General features: G+C 43.1%; 1 protein-coding gene across 1 annotated transcript in view; it reads right to left on the minus strand.

Moving 5' to 3' along the window:
- LOC124795509 overlaps window positions 1–19801 on the minus strand; it is a 129430-nt gene that overhangs the window by 26552 nt on the left and 83077 nt on the right. The window lies entirely within an intron of this gene.

A 19801-nucleotide genomic window follows, 5' to 3' on the forward strand; every position in this document is an offset into this window, starting at 1 on the left:
ATAGAGAATGTTGAGTGGATTACACTCTCTGAAATTATGAAGGTATTAGGGATAAATGCAGGGAGGGTAAGTTAATTACAATGTGTACAGAAACCAGACAGCAGTTATAAGAATTGAAGGACATGGAAAGGGAAGCAGTAATTGAGAAGAGTGTGAGCCATTGTTAGACTATCCCCGATATTATTCAATCTGCACGGAGCAAGCAGTAAAGGAAACCAAGGAGGCAAAAGAAATTGAAGTTGTATAAATATGCGCCCCTGGCCACCAAACTCCCCGGATTAAAGCCCTATCGAGAATCTGTGGGTCCTCTTCGATCGGGCCATGTGCGCCCTGGGTCCTCAACCTAGCACGGTTTGCCACGCTACTGGAGTCGACGCGGCACCACGAACCCATCGATACTTTCCAGAACCTCATCGACTGTCTTCCTGCACGTCTCGCAGTGCTCCGCGTTGCATAACATGGTTATTCAGGCTTCTGACGGATAGTCACGTTTATGTGACTGGACAGTGTATAAATAAATGTTTAGTATATAAAGCGTAAAGGTTGTTACCAAAAATCTCTAAAAGTATTTGACCAATTTACTTAAAATTTTTACGGGACACATTAGTAAGCATTCATGTGGACATAGGACATAGATTTCTTTAAACTACAATGTATACGTTTTCAGTTAAAACAGATTGTGAGATGGAAAATGCCGTGCTCTGCTCTGAGTAAGTGCGGTTTTGTTTTAATTTTCGCAATCAATTTTAACTACGACAGTTTAGAAAATAATTTTACCTGCCAGGGCAACCGAGCGCGCTAACGCGCTGCTTCCTGGACTCGGGTAAGCGCGCCGGCCCCGGGTCGAATCCGCTCGGCGGATTAACGACGAGGGCCGGTGTGCCGGCCAGCCTGGATGTGGTTTTTAAGCGGTTTTTCACATCCCGCTAGGTGAATATCGGGCTGGTCCCCACGTTCCGCCTCAGTTACACGCGTCGCAGACATTTGAAACTCGTCCGCACTATTTCACGATTTACACTAGATGCAGACAGTTGGGGTACACTGATTCCGTTCTGGGGGTATGAGGTGGTGGCAGGAAGGGCTTCCGGCCATCCCTAACACTAACACTGCCAAATCCGTTGTAACCACGCTGACCCTGCGATCGCAGTGGGACTATGGCGTCAGTGAAAGAAAGAAAGAAAGTTTAGAAAATAATTTTCTCCCGTACATATTCTTTCTCATCATCATCATCATCATCATATTATTGTTATTATTATTTGCGTCGAGACCCTATAGGATCATGCAAAGAATTTTGTCTCATTTGAGCATTCTTTCTGATCTTCCACGTTCTGTCATTTTTTTCTCTGTGCGGTCTCTTTCTATCCTCAGCCCACGTTGCCCCTGGTTTCTTTGTGACTTATTTCTCTTACGTAACATTCCACTTCTATGTCTTGTCTGATATTTTTCTGTGTTGAACTTTATTGGATCGATTTCTGCTTTTTCTAAGTCCAGTTTGACTTGAGTGATTCGTGGTATTGTTGACCAGACCCCTATGTCAGAATTCTGGTGGCTTCCTTTTCTCACATCTGCTGCTAGTTTTGACATCTTCTCTGTCGTTTTCCTAGAGTGTAATGTGTACACCTTTTCTGCCAGCTTTGAACCGAGAATTTTTCTCATAATTTTGCGTTCTTCCTTCATTATGCTTTCCATGTCTCTTTTCGTATTGAATGTTAGTGTTTCACTTGCATACAATATTTGAGGCTTGGTTACTGTATTGTAGTGTGTGGTATTTGTTTGAGTGCGCCTGCATTTCTTATATTTGTCTTGTGTTCTCCTGTAATCTCTCTTAATTTTTTGTGGACGAGTCTTCTATGAGATCTTTTCTCCTTATGTAGATTCGAGGATTTCACCTAGATATTGGAAATGTGTAACTCTGTTTATCTTGCTAGAATTTATATCCAATTTTTGTATGTTTCATTTTGAGCAGGAGAATTCAGACTTCCGGAAAGAGATTTGCAGGCCAACTTTTCCTGCACATTCATTTAGTATTACTATTTGTTTGGTCACTGTTCCTTTGTTATCTGAGAGCATAGCCAGGTCGTCTTCGAAAGCTAGTCTTGATACCTATCTTGTCCCGGGATCGTCCTAGTCGTTTTGGTTTCGAGTGTCCTTGGATTTTCAGCTATTTTTCCCATTCTCTTATTACTTTGTCCATGACTAGGTTGAACAATAGTGGGGATAATCCGTCGCCTTGGCGCACTGCAGCTTTGATCATGAGGGTGTCGGAGTTTTTACCTATGAATTTAACTTTTGGTGTTGTGCCGGCGTTGCCTGTCTGATTAGTCATAGTGGTTTTGGATCGATTCCCTGGTCTTCTAAGATGATGAATAGGGATTTTCGGTCAAAAGAATCATATGCTTTCTTGAATTCTGTGAAAGTGCAAATGATTGGAGTATTCCTTTTGGCCTTTTATTTTAGAAATGTTTTCAGATTGAAGATTTGTTCTGTACATGAATGACCGAGGTGAAAGTCTGCCTGGTATTCACCAGTTTTGTATTCTAACTGTTCTTGTGTTCTCTGGAGTAAGCACGCTGGCAAAATTTTGTAGGCGACATGTAGCAGGGAGATTCCTATGTAGTTTCTCATATTCTCCCTGTCTCCTTTCTTGTGCGGCGGGTGGATAAGCGCACGTTTCCAGTCGTCAGGTTTTTTCTGTTTGCCTGATGGGTGTGATTATTTGTGTAAGTTCCTGTAAAGACTTTGGTCCGAGATTCTTTAGTAGTTCTGCAAGGATGCCGTCTTCATTGGATGTCTTGTTGTTTTTAATTTAAGTATGTGTTTGTGGATCCATTTACATGTTTAGGGGAGTGATATGGGTAAGTGGAGGAGCAATCTTACGTTGGCAATCTTGTTTCAGATTCAGGGTATTTAAGGAGATCAGAGAAACAACGTAGCAGTTCTTGACAGTTCTCTTGATTATTTAGTACTACTTTTCCATCCGATTTTCTGATGCATAAGTTTTGAGGTGTGTACCCGTGGACATTCCTTGCCAAAGTCCGGCAAAATCCTGTTGTGGTTGTGAAAATTTTTCTCTGTAGCATCTTATTTTCTCTTGGTCTGCGAAAAGAGTTTCGTCGGTTTTCTGGACTCGTTAAGACGAACAGATTTACTGGAGATTTTTTACTGTTGTATTCCTGGAAGGCTTCTTTGCATCTTTCTAGTGCATTTTTACATTCTGAGTCCCACCATGGGTGTTCAGTGTTCTTTTTCCGTGGTATCGGTTATTTTGCTTTTCGTGTGATATTTATATACGAAAGTTGTATACGCGACAATGTGCAGTTTTGTTTACTTTCTCGCAGTCGGTTTTCACAGAAAACAAAAAAGCTGTATTGATACACACACCAAAAAAAGTTTTTCGTCACCTAGACTCCGAGAGTTCCGGAACCTATACAGAAAATTGGAATAGAGATCAACATAAACAATCATTTCAGCCCTTCTTATTGCTCATGAAAACCTTGCATTTCATGTTGTACCGCCATACAGAGAGACCTGCAGAGGTGGTGGTCCAGATTGCTTTACACACCAGTAACTGCAATACCCAGTAGCTTGTCCTCTTGCATTGATGCATGCCTGTATTCGTCGTCGCATACTATCCACAAGTTCATCAAGGCAATGTTGGTCCAGATTGTCCCACTCCTCAACGACGATTCGTCGTGGATCCCCTTTTAAATCTGTCCCAGACATGTTCGATAGGGTTCATGTCTGGAGAACATGCTGGCCACTCTAGTCGAACGATGTCGTTACAATGAAGGAAGTCATTCACAAGATGTACACGATGGCGGCGCGAACGGTCGTCCATGAAGACGAATGCCTCGCCAATATGCTACCGATATGGTTGACTATCGGTCGGAGGATGGCATTCACGTATCGTACATCCGTTACGGCGCCTTCCATGACCACCAGCGGCGTACGTCGGCCCCACATAATGCCACCCAAAAACAGCAGGGAACCTCCACCTTGCTGCACTCGCTGGACAGTGTGTTTAAGGCGTTCAGCCTGACGGGGTTGCCTTCAAACATGTCTCCGACGATTGTCTGGTTCAAGGTATATGTGACACTCATCGGTGAAGAGAACGTGATGCAAATCCTGAGAGGTCCATCTGAATCGCGCTGCATGGTGTCATGGTTGCAAGGAGGAACTTCGCCATGGAGGTAAGGAGTGAAGTTGCGCATCATGCAGCCTATCGCACACAGTTTGTGTCGTAACACGACGTCCTATGGCAGCACGGAAAGCATTATACAATATGGTGGCATTGCTGTCAGGGTTCCTCCTAGCAAATAATCCATAGATAGCGGTCCTTCACTGGAGTAGCAGCCCTTGGGCGGCCTGAGCGAGGCATGTCATCGACAGTTCCTGTCTCTCTGTATCTCCTCCACGTCCGAACAACATCGCTTCGGTTAACTCTGAGACGCCTGGACACTTCCCTTGTTGAGAGCCCTTCCTGGCACAAAGTAACAATGCGGACGCGATCGAACCGCGGTATTGACCGTCTAGGCATGGTTGAGAGGCGTGTACCTCCTTTCTGGTGGAGTGACTGGAGCTGATCGGCTGTCGGACCCCTCTGTCTAATAGGCGCTGCTGATGCATGGTTGTTTACATCTTTGGGTGGGTTTAGTGACATCTCTGAACAGTGAAAAGGACTGTGCCTGTGATACAATATCCACAGTCAACGTCTACCTTCAGTTCTGGGAACTGGGATGATGCAAATTTTTTGTTGTTGTGTGTAGCTTATCATGTTACGATTAGAATATTGTTATGGAATCTGAATTTGCAATTCCAATAAACAAAGCTCAAGGTCAGAGAGAGGGGTATGAGGAGATGGACAGAGAGAGGGGGAGGAGGAGATGGAGAGAGAGTGGGAGAGGTGGTGGTGGACAGAGAGAGAATGGGGGGGGGGAGGAGATCAGGACATATATATGATATATCCATTTCCCATACATATTTAGCAATTGCTAAGCATTGCCAGTTTCGCTAGTACAAAAATATATTTAGAGCAATGAAATCGTCAGGCTAGAGTATCCGGCACAGAGATGGAACCTGTGAAATGTCAGTGGCTTTCACGGCACAAAGCTGTTTGCTGTACGGCGAAAGGCCGGCCGGGGTGGCCGAGCGGTTCTAGGAGCTACAGTCTGGAACTGCGCGACCGCTACGGTCGCAGTTTCGAATCCTGCCTCGAGCATGGATGTGTGTGAGTGTGATGTCCTTAGGTTTAAGTAGTTCTATGTTCTAGGGGACTGATGACCTCAGAAGTTAAGTCCCATAGTGCTCAGAGCCATATGAACCATTTTGTACGACGAAAACAGCAACGTATGTGGAACAGGCCTGACTGCATGTCATGTTTGCCCGGAGCTGCGCTAACCCTGAGACGTTGCCATAGAAACGTGCATTACTTGGCAAAAGGAATGGGCGATCATTTGACGAAAGAAAGGGGACGGACATTGACACAGTGTATTCCAGAGTTCTTTCATTTGGTGCAGAGAAGCAGGTAAGTTGTATTAAAACTCATAGATATTTGTCAATTGTTATTCCAAAAATGCTTTGGGATTATCTGATGTTGCTTTGGTGGGTTGAATAACGCACCACCTAAAATAATGCGCCTTTTGTCAACAACAAAGTGCTTTGCCGAGGTATGACATTCTCAGACAACTGTGGATTGCCCTTCTGAGGATTTGAATGAAAGTGTGCGTAGATCAGGTGTAGTGGAATTTATGCCGAAGTTCATATAATTCATGCTGATCGTACAACATCTACCTATTGGCTGATGCAGCACTAACGTATGGAGAACGTCACTAAACGCACGGAGTGGCAGAACTGATGGATGATGATGATGTTTGGTTTGTGGGGCGCTCAACTGTGCGGCCATCAGCGTCCGTACAAATTCCCAATCTGTACGTAGTCCAATCTAGCCACTTTCGCGAGTGATGATGGAATGATGAGGACAACACAAACTCCCAGTCCCTGGGCAGAGAAAATTCCCAACCCGGCCGGGAATCGAACCCGGAACCCCGTGATCCGGAGGTAGCAACGCTAGCCACTAGTCCATGAGCTGCGGACGACTTGAGCGAGATCTACCATTCTGCATTCAAAAAACCACAGTTTTATCTGAAGGAAAAGAAAAAAAGCGAAGTTAAGAGCTGCACCTCGGTAGTTTGTAAGGTTATAAAAACATGCTTCTTTTATGGCCACATAGTGACTATTTGTCAAAGCGAAAATGATTACCAGCACATTTAACGTATCAGAAAGTGTCTGATGTGAAAGGGATGGCTTACCCTATGTAGGCCTATGAGATTCGAGGAAACGAAGCTACCGTGAGACCGTGGAGGCTGGCTGTTTGAACTTCCGTCACTCGGTGCTCAACTAGAGGAAGTTGTAGACAGACTGAAGTGGCAGAAGGCCTAGCCTTCGAAATCTCGGTTTGTGGCAGCGCTAGAGCTATATGTTTGAGATTTAACCGATGCCATTGATGGACAGTCTTTTGATTAGGAATGTTATGCTACCGAGCCTCCTTCCCTTTCAGGTCAGGTACTGGTCATGAAATTTTCTCCCTCCGCCAGGACTGGAAGACGCACCACAACGAAAGGAGTCGCACGAGTGGACTTTACTGACCACGACTACCGGAATGGTCGCCATTAACGCAGCAGGAATGTGCAACAAAGCCTAAAGGTACACCATTAATGGATCAATAATTGTTTTGGAATGTTTGAGGTAAACCAACCCGGCGTCCAGTCGTTAATCACATAACACGAACAAACAACGTGCAAGCGGGGCACGCGGCGACAGCGGGGTTCTGTACACCGCTTGTTTACAGTTACTACGGATGCCGTTACAGGTCCATTAATCACTGATGTTCACCCGTCGTGCAGGCAAGGCCGGTACAGCATGAAATGGTGACCGGTGCCCCAATAATACAATTACCGCTCACAGATGAACTCAGTTCTTTTAGCCACTGTTCGAGCCATTTTTCACATGTAGTGAACACACACACACACACACACACACACACACACACACACACACACACACACACAGACTTTTATACTGCAACACTGCAAGGGTCACCGTCTAAGTTTTTTCCTACCGGCCACTATATGACAATAGTGAAATATGAGGCGGCTTCTGTTTTAAAATGTGTCATTTGTATTCGCCGAAACAATGGCAGTCCAGAAATTGCCCGAGTACTAATCGCACGCTATAAGACAGTCCTTTTGCGGAGAATGCTGGGAGCAAAAGCTTGCGATCGGATAGTTGCACACTGGCTGCTGGGACAAGGACCTAGGCACGATTTTATGAAAATGGGGGCGGGGGGTCCGATTTATTAAAGAGGACCTTAAAAAGACATATGTTTATCATATATTCTGAAAATTTCTGTAAATAACGATAAACCATTCTACCCGACAATGATGTCCGAGTTTTCACAAAGCGTAGATATAATCCCTTTACTTAGGAGTGCTGTATGTTGGGAAACCACTAAGAAGCAGTCACGCTTCAACCTCCCTTCACTCTTTAAGGTCATTTCACACTCATCTTCTTTCAGTCTGGATTTAAACTGAAGAAGTGATCAGAAACGGACGAGCGCAAATTTTTTGAAACACCGTATTATCGATAGGGCTTTTGGAATAGAGAGATCTTCGTTCGACAGATAAGCTAGAACAATTGTTGGTAGCGAAAATGGGAAGGATCCAGAATTATTCAACCTTACATTTTCCCAATTTGCGTTATTTAAGTATGCATCTCCCTCTTCTTGCAATATAAGAATTATAATTTTCTTCATTAAAGAAGAATTTATATTATTATTTATTTATCATATGGCTTTTAGTGCTGGGAGTCTCCAAAGAGATGTTCGACTCGCCTTCGATGGAGCTCTTTTCATTTAAGCAGAGGCGCTGCATCTTTAAGGAAATTGGAATCTTTCAGGAATTGGCTGTGGCCTATAGTAAAGGAGCAACCCTGGCATTTGCCTAAACAAGTAATGGGAAAGAACAGAAAACCATTTTCAAGGTTGCTGGCGGATGGATTCAAACCAACGCGTTTCCAGAATTCAGGGACTGCTAGCTCAGCGACCCAGCACGCAGACCTACCTAAAGTCGGTAGAGAATTGGGAAAATCTGGTTGTTGTACATCGCTTTAAAATAAAAAAGTGCATCACAACAAAAGATTGAATTCTGACATTGCATGTTTCTCCTTTAATTGTGCGTGTTCAGTCATTTGATACTGCATGCAAATTTTAAAATATCGTTGTGCGTAGAACTACTGGCTTCATTTATTACAGTATTAGGAAGTAAACGGATTTTCGACGAAATGGGTAGGGAGGGATGCAGAGCGCAAACGGCTCGGACGAATTCAAGCAGCCCGCCGAAAAAATCTTTTAGAAGCGAACGAACTGTAGGATGTGCTGTCATCCCTCACCCCTTCCGCTCTCCGCAATCTCATCCCAGTCGTTCCGTATCGGAACTGGTTATCGTAATTCAATACCGCCCAGGTGACCAGACTGGGCGATATTTTTGTTGATCAGCGCTATTTTTGGGCGACTCAGACAAATCCAAGAGGATTTTCATGCACTGATTTTAATTTAAAGTTTTTTGTAATTGTATTTACTGCTCCGCTGCCTTGTGAATATACTGAAATATTGCAACCCCAAAGTTCTACCAGCCTCGAAATAACGTATCAAGTGCTAAAATTTAACTGCTACAGATGGATAATTGCGCTATTATAGCAGTGCATACATATTTTTAATTTAACATAACGCTAGCGGATGAATCAAAATCGATTTTCCTCGTCTTTCTTGTTACAAACTTACTCATAATTAGAAACTACCACAACAGCACACAGAACAAAAAGTGAAAGGCGGCACTTACATTAAATTCAACTGCAAGTAAGAAGTGAACTGGTTAACAAAACAACTGACAACTGAGCTAGTTTAAATCTATCGATGGCCTTGCTGACTATCGATAGTGCGCATCCCTTTTTCGCCACGTGACTGAAAACCGTAGTAGCATCCACTTTCACTACACAGCGACTAGGTTGTAGTAATAGGGAATATCTGGAGCCCCTGGACCCATCTTCCCCCCCCCCCCCCCCCCCCCCCCCACCCATTGGCTACGGCCTTGGCTGGGACAGACCCCCTACAGATCAGAAACGGAGCAAGTATGTGTCGATTGTTGTATGTTGCGTACTTCGCACATTAAAGCGCTGTTGTTACACCACTGCTAATGGACTTCCTGCGTTCCCACTGTAGTTGCACGAATATGAGGAGTGTTAAATGTGGTACTGCGGTCGCATCATGCTCGTCGACTCGTTCTTTCTTACAAAACATGCAGGAGATGTAAGGCTACTCGTGACTTATTGTTAGTATGGAAGATGACTAACCGATCTTGCTGCTGTAAAGTAGCACTGACATGGCGAAATGATCGATTACTGGGATCAGATGGCCTTTAACGAATCTGTGTTTCGTGAGACTGTGGAGGATGTAAGACGAAAATTAACTGATGCTATGTACACAACTGCAAACGTGTTGCATTACATTAGGAATGATTATTTGAATAAGTTTCATGCTATAGTCTATGATTCAGACGAAAAAACATATAAATTTCGTCCAGTACAAACAAAATTATTTTATTCTTGTTTATTATGCCTTCACCATGAGAAAACATACGCGCTGCGAAAACTGGGCCAGAGCGACTTCACTGTCATATCCCCGAGACAGAAAGGAGCGCTCTTTCGGTGTTCATTTGGTTATGGCAACTTGTGTTTACGGGCTAACAGCGAGTTGTGTAGTTTATCATTCATTTCTGTAATTTATTTTAATAATTGATGACGATTTAGAGATTGCACCTCATCTCCATGTCTGGTACTGTTGTTACAGACATGGTAAGGTCTCGAAAGTGTATGTGTCAACGTAAGTTTTGGTCGTTGTCTGTATAGATATTAAGTATTGCCATAAATTTTCAGCAGTCTTCAAAGATTTTTTATCTATGTAAGTGCATGTATAAATTAGAATAATATTCACTGTTGACCCATCAGTCGTTATATCGGTATATAATAATCGTCATGCCGATTGGTTGCGTATGTCATTTAGCCAGATCGGGCATGTTATGATATTTCAGTTCGCATTTGAAAATGGCTATGAAGCCGAAATCATGATTGTGTGAAATAATGGCAGCATTTTTTTTTCGAAACGGTTGCATATGTAGCAGGAACACCGTGAGTCTGCGGTTATGCTTGCGACCTCGTGTACTCGCTCTGCTTTCGGAACAGATGGAGCACACTTGTACAGTCCGCACAGAGTACGGTGGCCGATGCGCGTGACCAATTTTCGTCCAAAGAGCAGGGCGAGTTCATTCGTTTGTTTGGAACGGGAAGCCTTCAGTGTGTTCCAGCTTTCGGCCGGTCGGCGATGACAAAATCGAGAACAGGCCCTGCAGTCTTTCTCAAATGATTTTACAGAAACTATTCGGTAAAAATATCGTTTTTGCGTTACTTATAGCTTTATGTGTCAGGTTCAATGTGAGGTGTTATCATTTCGTTAATGGTTATAGTTATTGTGATATTCACGTGGAAGTAAGACACTGCTCGAAATTCGAAAAAAATGTTTGAAATAAAAAATAGTGGTGGATAATTTTGCGTTTGGTGTATGTTACACAATGTGTTGAAATTTAGCTAACATACTGAATTTTTCTTAGAGTTGGGTGGAAGTCTCTATCTGTCGAGAAAATTGACCTGTTGTAGCACACTCATTTGCCATCACGCCGCGCCAGCAATGAAGCCAGAGTGAAATATTCACAACATTCCTAATATTTCATAAACGGTGGCAGATATCGAAATGAGATTTTAGCAAATGACAACACGCAAACAGGAGAGTATTTTTCCATATGGTTATTATGCAAAACTTACAACTTTGCTTCCGCCCTTTTTCTCCCCAACATTTGAGGCTTTAATGAAACAAATTGGTTACACATGTATCATTCAAAGTATTTTCCATCGCTGGCCACTACTTTCTCCCGTATTTCGGGCAGTGTACGAATCCCGCGTCGAAAAAATTGTTCATCTTTTGAAGCGATCCACGAATCGATCCAATTTGTGACTTCTTCATAAGATCGGAAGTGTTGGTCAGCCAGGCCATGCGCCATTGGTCTAAACAGATAATAGTCAGAGAGAGCTGTCTGCAGAATACGACGGGTGGGTTAGGACTTCCCATTTTAACGTTGCCAAGTACGTTTTGACCTCTTTTGCAACGTGGGGTCGAGCATTGTCGTGCTGCAAAATCACTTTATCGTGCCTCTCGCTGTATTGCGGCTGTTTGTCTTTTAATGCTCTGCTCAAACGCATTAATTGCGTTCGATAACGAGCACCTGTGATTGTTTCACTTGGTTTTAACACGTCATAGTGCACGACGCCGAGCTGGTCCCACCAAATGCAGAGCGTGATCTTGGAGCCGTGAATATTCGGTTTGGCCGTCGGCGTGGAAGCATGGCCGGGATATGCCCATGATTTTTTGCGTTCAGGGTTATCGTAATGAACCCAATTTTCGTCCCCGGTCACAATACGATGCAGAAATCCCTTCCGTTTTTGCCTCTGAAACAACTGTTCACAAACACACAAACGCCGTTAAACGTCTCTTGGTTTCAGCTCACACGGGACCCAAGTTTCTGCTTTCTGAATCACGCCCATAGCCTTGAGACGTTTTGAAATGGCTTGCTGTGTCACTTTCTCTTGAGTTTGACGCGAGTCTTCACTCGGCAACGCCTCTAATTCTGCATCTTCGAAAACATTCTCTCTTCCACCACTATGCCGTTCTACGACGTTAAAATCACCGTTCTTGAAGCCGGCCGAAGTGGCCGAGCGGTTCTAGGCGCTACAGTCTGGAACCGCGCGACCACTACGGTCGCAGGTTCAAATCCTGCCTCGGGCATGGATGTGTGTGATTTCCCTAGGTTAGTTAGGTTTAAGTAGTTCTAAGTTCTAGGGGACTGATGACCTCAGAAGTTAAGTCCCATAGTGCTCAGAGCCATTTTTTGTAATTTTTAAAGTCTATTGATATCTGGTGAAACGAGGAATGCTACGGGCTTTGTACCAACGTAAGTGAAAACTTACACCTTTGATTTGTACCGAGGACGAGCTTTTTGTATGCTACTGACCTTACTTTTCCTCTGTTCCTCACTTAATAAACCACTGTTTCAGAATTCTCTCTCAACCGCACATGTTAGTGCGGCGAGACTGTGTAAACTCCGCTGTGTTATGGCAAAAGAAGCAAATTTTAACGTGGCAACAAGAGAAACGTGTAAGTTTTACTTAAATTTTCGCCACTCATGACGCTTCTCTGAAAGTTACAAATGTTACAATGGCCGGGCGAAAATAAATCGCTGCAGTTTGAGCGGAATTCGTTGTTGATACTAACCAAAGAAGAGGCGACGGATCTTTTTGAATGGTCACCATGCAAGTGTGGGCGTGGAGGGGCTCCACTTTAAATTTAGAAAGAAATGTGAGCTCAGGTTTCAGTTTAAAATGGCGTTTCCTCACCAGCTTCGGCATTTCCCCTACAGAACCTGCCGGTAACCCACACTACTGTCGGCTCCCTACGCATGTCCTGCTGACTGCCCATCTATCGGCCATTGTATTCCGCATGGGCTCTACCCGACAACAGACTCTGCTGACGAGTGGGCTGCGGCGGAAACTGATGAGTCGAATCTACGGGCACACGGAGACGGCGAGTTTGGAGATGACGTCACAGACTCGCTTGCTAGTTTAAAGCGAATTTAAGGAGCTCATTTCTGATCTCTGCAAGCCACGCCACCTCGCAAGGAAGCCAGTTTATAGTTTATGAAAGAGCGATCGGGAGCCGCAAAAAGGGTCAGGTACACCCTCTTCGCTTATTTATCTGAACGATAATAATAATCAAAGCGCACAAAGGCCCATACGAATCAACACTATTTTCGCAAGGGCTACTTTATTGCTACGGTGCAACGGGCGTAAACATTCCTTAGCGACTCAAAGTCGCACGTTTAAGTGTGCGATTAGTAATCTGCTTAGACTGATCTTTTAAAGAAGCAGTTTTGCGGAACACATTGAAAATTCATGTGAAAGTTTTCGTTGAATCATTTTTTACGATCTTCGCAAAGGTCTAACTTCATAAGAATACATCGAATCGCTTCGTTCAGTTTTCGGGAACCAATGACACCCAGAAAAGACTGTTTACAATCGGCTTACAAAACTTCAGCATGGACATGTTTCCATCACGAAGAATTTCGTGAAGGTTGACCAAAGTCGATTGTTGTTCCATAAACGTCGAACGTCGATGCTGTGCGCTACATGATAACGAAGTGTCGACATGTGGCTTTGTTTGAGACAGAGGCATCCTTAGACATTTCGAAGACTGCAGTACATTCTGCATTAACACTTAGCAATGATAAAGATCTGTTCCTGATGGATTCCACACAATTTTACTGAAAATCACAAGCAGTTACGTATCAGTGATGCAGGAGTTGTCAGTAGGGCCATACACTGACCAAACAGATTAACAAGTTCAGTATATCACCGATTATTGCGCAATGAATTACCAGCTGTACTGCAGCCTTGCCAAAAGACAAGGCCGGGTATCACTCCACTTTCTACTGAATGTGCGACAGTACCTCACCGCAACATTTCATGGGTTATGGTTTGGTCGAGGCGATCCTGTAACGTGGCTTCCCCGTCCAACAGACCGGAATCCGTTGGATTCCTGGTTATTGGGACATTTGAACTGAGGTAAAAAAGTCATGGGATACCTCCTAATATCGTCTCGGACATCCTTTTGCACGGCGTAGTTCAGCAACTCTATGTGGCATGGACTCAACAAGACGTTGGCAGAAATATCGAGACATGCTGTCTCCATAGCCGGCCATAATTGCGAAAGTGTTACCGGCGCAGTTCGTGCACGAACTGACCTCTCGATTTTGTCCCATAAATATTTGATAAGATTCATGTCGGGCGATTTGGGTGGTCAAATCATTTGCTCATGTTGTCCAGATAGTTCTTCAAAGCAATCGCGAACAATTGTGACCCAGTGACATGACACACTGTCATCCATAAAAATTCCGTCTTTGTTTGGGAACATTAAGTACATGATCTCAGTTGGTTCATTTGGATCAGAGGGGACAGTCCATTCCATGTAAACACAGCCCACACCATTATGAAGCCGTACCAACTTTCACAGTGTGTTGTTGACAACCTGGGTCCATGACTTCGTAGACTCTGAGCCACATTCGAACCCTATCATCAGCTCTTATCAACTGTAATCGGAAGTCATCTGATGAGGCCACAGTTCTCCAGTCGTCTAGGATCCAACTGATATCGTCACGAGCCCATAAGAGGCACTGTGGGCGACGTCGTGCTCTTAACAAAGGCACTCGCGTCGGTCGTCTGCTGCCATAGTTCGTTAACGCCAAATTTCGTAGGCTGTCCTTGTGTTTATTTCACGCGGTGTTGCTTGTCTGTTAGCACTGACAACTCTACGCAAACGTCGCTGCTATCGATCGTTAAGTCAAGGCCGTCGGCTACGACATTATCCGTGCTGAGTGGTAATGCCTTAAATTTGGTTTTCTGTGCACACTCTTGACAGTTTGGCTCTCAGAATATTGAATTCGCTAATGATTTCCGAAATGGAATGCCGCATGCGTCTAGCTCCAACCACCATTCCGCGTTGTGCGGCCTTAATCACGTCAGAAACATTTTCACATGAACCACCTGAGTACAAATGACAGTTCTGCCAATGGACTGCCATTTTATACCTTGTGTATAGTATCGCATGTATTCGACACTACCTCCGTTTGTATATGTGCATATCGCTTTCCCATGTGCAAAGGCATTGGCGAACGAGCAATACATTGACAATGTGCAGAAGTTACAGGAACATATGGCCGACACATGTGACACAGCGAATGGAGCCAGGTGTATCTGAAAGCGTGCGTGAATCACTGCTAAGAAGAGCTAAAAGAAGTGTTAGAATGTGTGATAATCACATGGAGCAGTACTACAGATAGAGTCTGCTGCTAGGTAAGACAGATGAGAATCAGAGGACAGATTGTCCCGTATATCAACAGGTATTGCTCTCTACACATATAATTTTGGTAACTTTTCTTCTAATTTTGACCAATACTGTCTCCTGTAGGAAAATATGAGACATCCTGTATAACACAGTAACAGGACAAAACGTGGGTGTAGCCTATTCATACGGATCGGAAGGTAAGCGGCAAACAACAGACGGGGTGTTGCAAGACGACAGATTCCAACAAAAGAAGTCCTTTCATGAAGCATTTTCAAGAAAATGATCGTTTATGTCTTTGGTTACATTGCCATATGGCGATAAGTGTTTTAGAGGATCGCAGAACAGATAACTTTGAATTGTGTGTTACAAGTTGTAAGTAGGCTGTTTATGTTTTCTTATTGGCAACGTTACATAGCGCTCTGTATGAAAATCACTGGGTGTGCTGTGTGCAATCTGTGGCTAGTTTGCATTGTTGTCTGCCATTGTAGTGTTGGGCAGCGGCAGCTGGATGTGAACAGCGCGTAGCGTTGCGCAGTTGGAGGTGAGCCGCCAGCAGTGGTGGATGTGGAGAGAGAAATGGCGGAGTTTTGATATTTGTAAGAATGGATGTTATGAACTCCTATATATTATGACTTTTGATGACTATTAAGGTAAATACATTGTTTGTTCTCTATCAAAATCTTTCATTTGCTAACTATGCCTATCAGTAGTTAGTGCCTTCCGTAGTTTGAATCTTTTATTTAGCTGGCAGTAGTGGCGCTTGCTGTATTGCAGTAGTTCGAGTAACCAAGATTTTTGTGAGGTAAGCGGTTTGTGAAATGCATAGGTTAATGTTAGTCAGGGCCATTTTTTTTGTAGGGATTTTTGGAAGTCAGATTGCGTTGCGCTAAAAAAATTGTGTCAGTCTAAGCACAGTCGTATATAAATTTTTAAAAAGGGGACGTTTCATATGTCGACCCTTAGCCTAGGATACCTCACTGGAATCTTCTGATTTTTTTCTTGTAGTTTGTGTAATTAGTGTAGCTATTGTTTATTGCTAGCGCGTAATTATAGAGAGAATTTCCTTTGTAGTTGCAGTCTTTCATTTGTTGTACAGTAAAACAGGTGTGGCACGCATGTAGATTTGCACCAAGTATTTCGCAGCTGCAATTAACTAGATATTATTTTCAGTACTATGTTAATGTGTTCTCTTATTTTTGCTCTTCAAATTGTGCTTTTCTGTGTTGTCGTGTGAAATATTGTAACAATAGTGGCCTGTGAAAAACGTAATACTAAGCTCCAAAGTAAACTGAGAAATGACAGTGAAGACGAAAGCAGTGTGTTAGCGCCACCGTGTAATGAATTAACTTATGTTCAAAGTAGTAATTTGGTAATTGTGCATAGGGAAATGGAGCGGGCGGCAAATAATGGCGTAGACAGTGAAACAATTAGTGAACAGGAAAGCATTATCGATCGATCGGTCGGCAACAGCTCGCCTCAGGAGTCCGAAATGACAGGACACTATCTCGCAAATACTGTAGATTCAGGTTTTGGGTCCTCACCGTTTTCTCAAATAAATCAAGACACATTTTCTGCTTGTCAAAATGTGAATGTTGCCGGTGCAAATTCACTGCCGAAAAGCACTGAGGAACATGTTTCAGACACCAGTGCATTGTTATTACAATTAATGCAACGAATGGGACAAAAGCTTCAAAAGTTAGACACAATGCAACAACACCAGAGACAAACACAGCAACAGTTAGACACAGTGGAACAAAATCTTAAAAAGTTAGACACAATGGAACAAAATCTTCAAAAGTTAGACACAATGGAACAACACCAGAGACAAACACAGCAACAGTTAGACACAGTGGAACAAAATCTTAAAAAGTTAGACACAATGGAACAAAATCTTCAAAAGTTAGACACCACGCTTGAACAAACACGTGAAGATTTAACTACTGAGTTACATAACATTGAATTGAAATGTCAAAAAGACTGTAATGATGTAAAAACACAAATTTGTGAGCATTTTCAACCTATTTTTTCGCGGCATGAAAATACAGGGCGTTTCAAAAAGAAAGAGCAGATTTCAAACATTTATTTCTCAAAAACTACAAATGATAGAAACACAATTCCAACGGTCCTTCACTCAATATGAGTACCAAATGTTACACAACAAATATCAAAACTGTACCTCAATATGAGCACCATTTGTTACACGACAAATATCAAACCGGTATCTCATTTCTTGCCACACACGACGCAACTGGTCTTTAGTTACCGAATTCACGGCCGCAACAATTCGATGTCGTACCTCTTGAAGAGTAGCGGGCATAGGTGGGACATAAACACAGTCCTTTATGTACCCCCACAAATAAAAATCGCAGGGAGTAAGGTCTGGTGACCTGGGAGGCCACAGACGATGACATTGATCTTGTGCTCCTGCTCTTCCAATCCACCGTCCTGGAATGGTGTTATTTAGGTACCGTCGTACAGGTTCAGAGAAGTGTGGTGGGGCGCCATCTTGCATGAAGATGAAGTGATTTGAATCTTCCTGAAGTTGAGGAAATAGCCAGTTTTCTAACATGTCCAGGTAAATGGTTCCTGTGATAGTTTTCTCCATGAAAAAGAAAGGTCCATAAACTTTGTTTACCGAAATTGCACAAAAGACGTTAACCTTTGGTGAGTCTCTTTCATGTTGAATAACGTCCCTCGGAGTTTCACTCGCCCAAATTCGTACGTTATGCCGATTAACTTTACCAGAAATGTGAAACGTTGATTCATCTGAAAAAATTAATCGTTCGGCAAAATTGTCCTCTTCCATGTCCTGTAGAATTGCAGTTGAAAATTCGAACCTTTTGTTGTGGTCGTCAGGACGCAATGCTTGCAATAACTGCAGTTTGTACGGCTTCATGTGCAGACGGTTACTCAGAACGCGCCATACCGTTGTTTTAGACATGTTTAGTTCGTGACTTGCCCGTGCCGTGGATTTTCTAGGGCTCCTTTCGTAAGCTGCACGGACACGCTCGACATTTTCATCCGATGTGCGTGGACGACCCGTGCTTTTTCGCTTGCAGATGCAACCATCTTCTACGAATCTGTGATGCCACTCATAAATTTGCTTATGACGAGGCGGCTGTTTGTTGAATTGACGGCGGAATGCACGTTGCACACCAACAATGGACTCTAACTTTGCAAATTGCAGCACACAAAATGATCGTTCCTGTGGTGTCGTCGCCATTTTCCTACAAACAAACGCCAGCGCCACTGCGGATTTGCATGGAACTTCTGCGCGGACCATTGAAAAACTTTGAACCTTTCTCTGACAAGAAACGTTTGAATTGTGTTTCTATCATTTGTAGTTTTTGAGAAATAAATGTTTGAAATCTGCTCTTTCTTTTTGAAACGCCCTGTACATTACAGAATCACGAAGCAGCCATAAAAGAACTGCAAACTATTGTTCATGAAAATCATGAGACCTTGCAAGCTAAAATTGACTCAGTTGCATCTACCGATTTGGTTACGCAACTTGCAAAATCTCAGGAAAACTTAAAGGACACAGTAGATACTCTGAAAATTGGTTCAGAAAGACACATGGAGGAAATTAGTTCATTATCAGAGAAAGTAGTTGAACTTTCGGATCAGCTAAATAATTTATCTACGAAGGTAGATGATAATCTGAATAACACAAAACCGGTAGTCTTTAATGACACAGAAGAGTGCGAACAAATTAGAAAATTCAAACAAAATCAAAATCAAATCAATACACAGTACAAAAGAGAAATCCGTGAAGTACAAGATCAGCTGACACAGGTAATACAAGAATTACGTATTTCAGAGGACACTTGCGCCTCAATACGGGAAGAGGGACATAGAAATACGGAACAGCCACAAAATAATAACACAGGGCATTTCGGAAGTTATGAAAGAAATTGGCAATGTGCACCGAATTTTGAGATTGAACCGCCGACACGACGTAACAATGACCGACATGCGACTCGCCGACATGATGATTTTGACTATAAGCTGTTCATTACTACACGTAAATTCAAAACGTTTAAGAATTCTGGCAACGACATTCATCCACAAGCGTGGCTCCATCAATTCTCTCATTGTTTTCCTCCCAACTGGTCATTAGAGCACAGATTAGAATTTATGTGTGGCTATTTAGAGAATGAACCAGCTGTAAGAAAGCGATCGGTCATTCACGATTGTCACAGTGAAGGAGAATTTTATCATGCCTTCCTCTCAGCATATTGGTCTCAAGCTACACAAGACCGAGTAAAACATAGCATCATAATGATGAAACATTTCGAACAATCTGAATTTTCCAGTCTTGTGAAATATTTTGAAGACATGTTGCACAAGAATCAGTACCTTTCAAACCCATACAGCCCCTCAGAACTCATCCGCATTTGCTTAATCAAATTGCCTGAACATTTACGACATATTATTTTAGCAGGATGTTGCAAAGACGACATTGAAGCTTTTCAGGGACTGTTACAAGAATTAGAAATTGACACAGACAGTCACGGGATGCGAAAACAGGAAAACAATCACTACAGGTCACATCCGTCACAATTCCGTGACGACAGAAACAATAATTGGACGCGACAAGTCTATTCTTACAACGCAAATCGTGACCAAAACAGACACCACCCATATGACAACCACTGGCAGAGTAATAATAGTTACAGAGAAAGATCGCATTTCCGTAGTAATGACTATCACAGAGACAATCAGAGAATCAGACTATATGGG

The sequence above is a fragment of the Schistocerca piceifrons genome, chromosome 4, assembly GCF_021461385.2.
Source record: "Schistocerca piceifrons isolate TAMUIC-IGC-003096 chromosome 4, iqSchPice1.1, whole genome shotgun sequence".
Taxonomy (NCBI): domain Eukaryota; kingdom Metazoa; phylum Arthropoda; class Insecta; order Orthoptera; family Acrididae; genus Schistocerca; species Schistocerca piceifrons.